Here is a 6000-nt window from a genome sequence, read left to right as displayed (position 1 = left end):
CTAGTGTTATGTGGTCATTTATTTTGTTTTTATTCCATTTGGGTATTTTTACTCTTTTTATCACTATCTGAATACTTTCTTCAACCAAACAAAGCAAGATCCCCGAGCCGGGCCCCTGCTCAAAGGTGAGAGAGTGTGCTTCGGGAAAACGCCACAGGACCTGGCGGCAAGGCTGAGAAGGCATTAGAGAAATCGTGCTGGTGACCATTTGTCCAGGCCTATTCCGAGCATGTCTCTGGAATTCCTCAACTCTGGCTGGGCCGAGAGTCCAGGGGACAAGGTGAAATGGAGGTCGGGAGAGGGAGAGAGCGAAGGTGACCTGGGAGGGAGTGTGGGAGGCCAGGTGACCTGAACTGCAATCAGAAGGGCAGCCAGGCTGTGAGTTTGCTCTCACTCAAGTCTTTACCTCGACGCTCTGAAGTGGGACGGCCACTGCTTGGGGACTCTTATTCCTGTGCCCCAGTCACCGTACTTGTGACTCCCTTCCACATCCCTCCCTGGTCTGCTTGGACGCTGCTCAGTGACAGCTCTAAAGGCAGGAAGCTGCATGCCGGGTCTCCCTTGCTCTGCACGCTGTCCCATGTGTGGGGGCCTGACACACGGGAAAGCACAGCCAGCTCACGGCCCTCAAGCCCTCCCTGCTCCAGCACGCGGGGGCTCCTGTGTAGCTTTCAGCAGGGCTGGAGCTGGCGTAGTCACTCTGTGTGTCCCCAAGGTTTACCAGATGGTGCAGCACTAACAGAGCCAGATCTCTTCACGCTACCTTTGGACAACCATTGCTGTTAAAAAATTCCTGCTTTTCTCATATGAATAAGCATTTCCTATGCAGAAGTAATTTTTTTTTACTTTGCACAGATACCGATTCATTTCCCAGGATTTAAGCTGCTCATTTTGTCTTGTAGACAAAGTAGAGGCGAACAGTTTCTTGCATTTCAAAGAGCAGTTTTATTCCTCTTGTTGCACCGAAGACAGCATAAACACAAGCACTCTGCATGTCTCATGGTGAGTTCATTGGTGGTTCAGTTTTCTGACCCTTGAGCTCCTCATCATCTCCTCTTATGTTTCCTCTTTTGACCACTGGCCACAGGACTGGAATGAGCTTGGGCCTCAAACCAGGGGTCCTCAGCCTTTTTTGGCAAAAGCAATGGTTTTGTGGAAGACAATTTTTTTGTGGATGGGGTGAAAGATGGGGAGAGATGATTTCGGGCTTAGATTTGTATAAGGAGCACATAACCCAGATTTCCTGTGTGCACCTACATGGTTTGAGCTCCCAGAGAATCTAACGCTGCTGCAAACCAACAGGAGGTGGAGCTCAGGCTGTGATGAGACCATGAAAGAGTGGCTGGGAGTACAGATTAAGCTTCCCTCACTGGTCTTCTGCTCACTCCCTGCTGTCCATTCCAGCACCTGAGAGGCTCTGGACCAGCATTCTTCCTTGGCAAAAGGCCTGGCACTGCTGACTTCCTGATGGTTGGCTGCATTACCTACACTCTTGGGCTACTCCCAATGCCCCCAGCTAGTGCAGAGACCTTAAAGCTTGCATCCAGCAAGAATTCGTAGGAACACATTTTAATTGGAGAGCAAGAGAAACTGGCAAGTGACTTTAGCTTCAGGAGTTGATAGCACTCAAGCCTGGCCCTTCCTAAAGGAAAGGAAGAGAAGAGAGAAAAAGACTTCAGTCTGGAGAACTGAAGGCAATACAGACCTCAGAAAATCAGACAAAAATGGGAATGAGTGTTCACTGAGCTGTGGGGGGCTGGGGTCTGGCTGCTCGGTACCTCCATCTTGGTTCTGCACTAGTAGACAGATCCTGTGGCTTGAGGGGCCGTGAGGTACTTGCTCACACATGGGGAGCGGAGGGCACAGCGCTCACCAAGTAGCTGCTCCAGCTAGGAGACAGTGGTCTCATCACAGCGTGGCCCACAAGGTTCCAGATATTCGAGATGACTGCACATTTAAGACAGTGGCTGGAGCTTTGTCATGGCTGGCCCTGGAACTGGGCATTGGAATTGGGTGTCCCAACCATCCCTGGAAATGATTGTTTCAGTTACTCTCACCATGGTGTCTTCAATAGTGAAGGAGGGAGACAGGCTTGATAAATTCAGGGCTAACACTCCTCGTATTAGAGACACTCCTTAAGTATTCAGTGCGCCTACGTGCAGGGCCAAGCAGGGCTCTGACCCAAAGTTTTAAAGTAGTCACGTAGAGGGAACAATGAAGGCAGAGGTGCCAAGCTTCAGCTGCCCACTGGGCATCTTCAGGTCCAGTGTCTGAGATTGCATTACACTAACACACCAAGGTTAAGATTGGAACCCTGCACGTGGTAGGTCCAGGGGCAGCTTTTTGGTGTGGTCATTATGAGACCCAAATGGGCACTGGATGATAGAATTTTGGGCGCGGAACGGATCCATCTGATAGGATTTTCGGCGTGCCTGAAAACATAAGAAGTATGAAAATAAAATGACATTTATTTTAAGAATGTGGGGAGTGACCCCCTGACTCTCCAGGGTCTGGCATTCTCTCTGAGGGACACAAGGTTTGGGGGCACACGTGTAGCTTAGGCTTGTTGTGGTGCCTAAAGGGCATTAGTGATGCACGGGAGCCCATTGGTATTCATTTGGCTCCACAGGGAAATTGCCTAGGGGCAGGAAAAGGTGACCTCAAGATAGACCTGTTGTGCCTCTAAGGCTTCACCAGCTACAGTGTCCCATCTGGGACAATATTCTTTCAGAAAAGATCAGGAAAAAGTCATATTCAGCGAACTTCACTTTCTGCAGGTAAGTTTCTGGAGGGCAGTTGGTGGTCCCCAGGCCAGGCAGGTCCTATATTGTTATACTGGGAAACTTGGGGTGTTTGTATGCTGTTCTCTCCGTGGTGGTCTGTGTTGGCCCAGTTTGAGCAGAACCTTCCTCTTCATTCCCCATGTCCCGCAGGGCATTGATCAGAGTAGACGTTCCTGTTCCACCCTCCCCTGTCACTGCTATGCTCAGTGGAGCATTTTCAATGTCTTTCAAAGCAGAGCTAACTATAGAAACTGCTTTTGGAACGTCCCCTTTCTCCAGAAAGTACTGAATCAACACCCTGACTTCCTCTGAGAGGACTTTGCTTTCCTGATTGAAATTTTTAAAATACTCCTTGAAGCTGGAGGCTAAGGTCTTGCTCTCTGTGCTGGAGTCTGCGGAAAACAGTTGGCCCATGGCTGTGAGCAGTCCAGGACTCTAGAATAAAGACACAGTGGGAAGGTACATAGGATGTTGTTTGGTGTCTAAGGCAATGGATGGAAGCATATTCTAAGCAAGGGGACTGGGGAAGCCCTGGTGTCACCAGGTGGATGAGTGACCGCTTAGCCACTAATGGACATGGAGTTGGTGCCACGGGCTCCTCTTCTCATAAACAAGAGGGGAGACCTTGCCAGCTGGCAGCTAGAGAGGCCTCTCCTTGCTGTGTGTAAAGCAGCTCCCTGGAGCTCCTTTGAGAAATAAAGTGTTTTACAGTATACAGCCAGCAAGCCAGGGAGCTGGACAGCCACATGCAACCAAAGGGGAACCGACTAGGGGCACCTCAGCCACGACACACGTTGGCTCAGTGCTGGGCGTTTCCAGGGGATGTCAGTGGGGAGGACACGTGGGAGGGCATGGGCGTGTGTGCGGAGGCTGGTCCTGAAGAACTGAGCAGACAGGGAGAGTGGGGGTCCAGTGCCAGGAACTGGAGGAAACAGAGGTGGACATCCACTTCTGCCCCTGTGCGAATGTCAGCCACACAACACCCATGCTGCTGTGCTCTCTCCCACATCATTTCACAGTGCTTATGACTACTTCCTTCTCAACAGTCCACTTGTGGCAGCTGGGCAGAGCCCTTCCCAAGGTGCCTGTCCCCTCGTCCTAGAGCCATTCAGACTGCGCTCACGGAGTGTGAGGTGGAGAGAGACAGGGGAGAGGGGGAGGAGGATTTATTAAGGGCCTTGAGTGGATATCCATTCATAAATCCTCCTGGCATCCTGGTGGCTGTGCAAGACCATTCTAAGGTTCCTCCCAGTCACATGAAGGCTCAAGGACTCTGACAGGTTGTGTCCTAACTGTGATCTAATCCTTAGCAAACCAAGGTCAGGGCTGGGATCCAAGGGAAAGTCCCCCCAAGTGCAGAGCTCTTTAGCAAGAGCCAAAGGCCAAGGCAGCATTTGGTGGGGAGAAGTCCATCCAGGGATTGGAGTAGAAAACACGGGCCCCTCAGCACCTCTGGTTTGATGAGAGCCCTGTGCTCTGATTGAGTGTCTAGGTGTGAGTCGGGGATGTGTGCTGCCAGAGGTTCTCGGTGAAGGCCCTGCCCGCTGACCCTGCTGTCTTTCACAGGGTCCTTCAGCAGTGCAAGGGGGAAGCCTGTCTGTGACTGCTGCCTGCAAGTATCCGAATGCTTGCACTGTCTGTGTGGTTTACAGCTGTCCATGCACCAACCCTCCTCTGCTTGCGTACCCCTTACAGCCCAAACTGAGCAAACATTTCTTTCCCCCTCACACCCCCTGAGCAACCTATTCTTAGGTGTCCAGTAATTCCAAAATATTTTCTCAGTCACCAGGTCCTTGGAGAAAACAGGTTTCTGGTGTCAGAGTTGAGCTCCTAAAGCTCAGCCAGAAGAGCCGAATGTACTGTGTGGGGAAGCCTGGGCACAGGAAATACCTTCTGTCCATGCCTGTCCTCCTTGAGCAGGGCAGGGTAGGGTAGGGCAGGGCAGGGCAGGGCAGGGTAGGGCAGGGTTCAGGTGGCCAGCACGGAGGCAAACTGTGCTGACTGTCAGCACAAAGGACAGCATCCTGAGTGAGGAGCTGAGGACTTAATCAGCTCTGGCTCCACCCTCCTCAGGCAGAGATCTGGGCAAACCTGGGCATAAGAGGAGCTCAAAGTGGAGAGCACTGAGATTCCAGGAACAAGAAAGCGAAACTGGGCTCTGGAATGTTCTTCCTAGTAACAGCCATTTCTAGGTAGTGAAAGCGAGGAGCACCGTGGCCACTTATTCTGCTGTTGGGGTGACAGTGAGTGACGTGCACTATTCTCCAGGGCATGGTGTGCTGGGGACAGAAAGATCAGCCTCAGCACTCTCAGCTGAGGCAGAATTCGAACTACCGTGTCCAGACACAGCTAACTCCTGGTCTGATGGCCCTCACGCCTTCCTGTGCAGTGTCATGGAGCAGAGTCTACAGCAGTGAGGCCACTTCAGTAGCAGCCGTGATCTGTCACCTGATCCCAGGCACAGATTTCAAAAAGCCTTGGAATTTCTATGATGAAAGATGTTTGTCCTCTTCTTCTTCTTCTTCTTTTTTTAAAGCACTGGTATTTTTTAGCAATTCTTGAGACTCTAGGGAATAAGACAAAATAATTAAGGGATTCGAATTCAACCGTTTCCTAGACTAATTCACTGAAATGTGGAAACTGCTGTCCTTCCCACTGTGGTGTGGGTGTAAAGGGCTCACTCAGGGCAGGGTCTGGGGAAACACAGGACTCCACAGCCTCTCCCAGGGGAGCAGCCCCCACCCTCCCGGGATAGGGTGCCATCCTCAGCCTGACAGCTCCAAGGAGACTTGGTGTCCCAGAAGTCGAAGTTTTTAAATCTTGATTTCCTTCTCCGCTTTCTAGCTCGCTTTCCCTTCTTCTGTCCCCCTTCTGGGGACACTACCGTGTGACTGTAATTGTGTACACATGTGGGGCAGGGCTGGTTGGAGGTTATAAAAGCAACTGCCTGACTCAGAGGAGCTTTTTAAATGAGGATGGAATGGCGAGGTGACTTGACTGAGACAAAATACTTGACACCAAAATCTATGGCAGGAAAGGGTTACTTAGGCCACCATCTGTAAAGTCCGTAATTGGAAGGCTCCAAGGTGGGCTGTGGCCTGGCAGAGGGGCAGGCGGAGGACAAGCAGTTCCTTTGGGGGTGAAAGTAGCAAATCAAGCAAGTGGCAACACGAAGAGACAGCCCTCTTCCCCTCCCGTGTGCCTCTAGTCCCACCCA

This window comes from Cavia porcellus, unplaced genomic scaffold (assembly GCF_034190915.1).
Source record: "Cavia porcellus strain 051 isolate PalLab524CR breed Dunkin Hartley unplaced genomic scaffold, mCavPor4.1 scaffold_19, whole genome shotgun sequence".
Lineage (NCBI taxonomy): Eukaryota > Metazoa > Chordata > Mammalia > Rodentia > Caviidae > Cavia > Cavia porcellus.
This window is presented reverse-complemented; position numbering follows the sequence as displayed.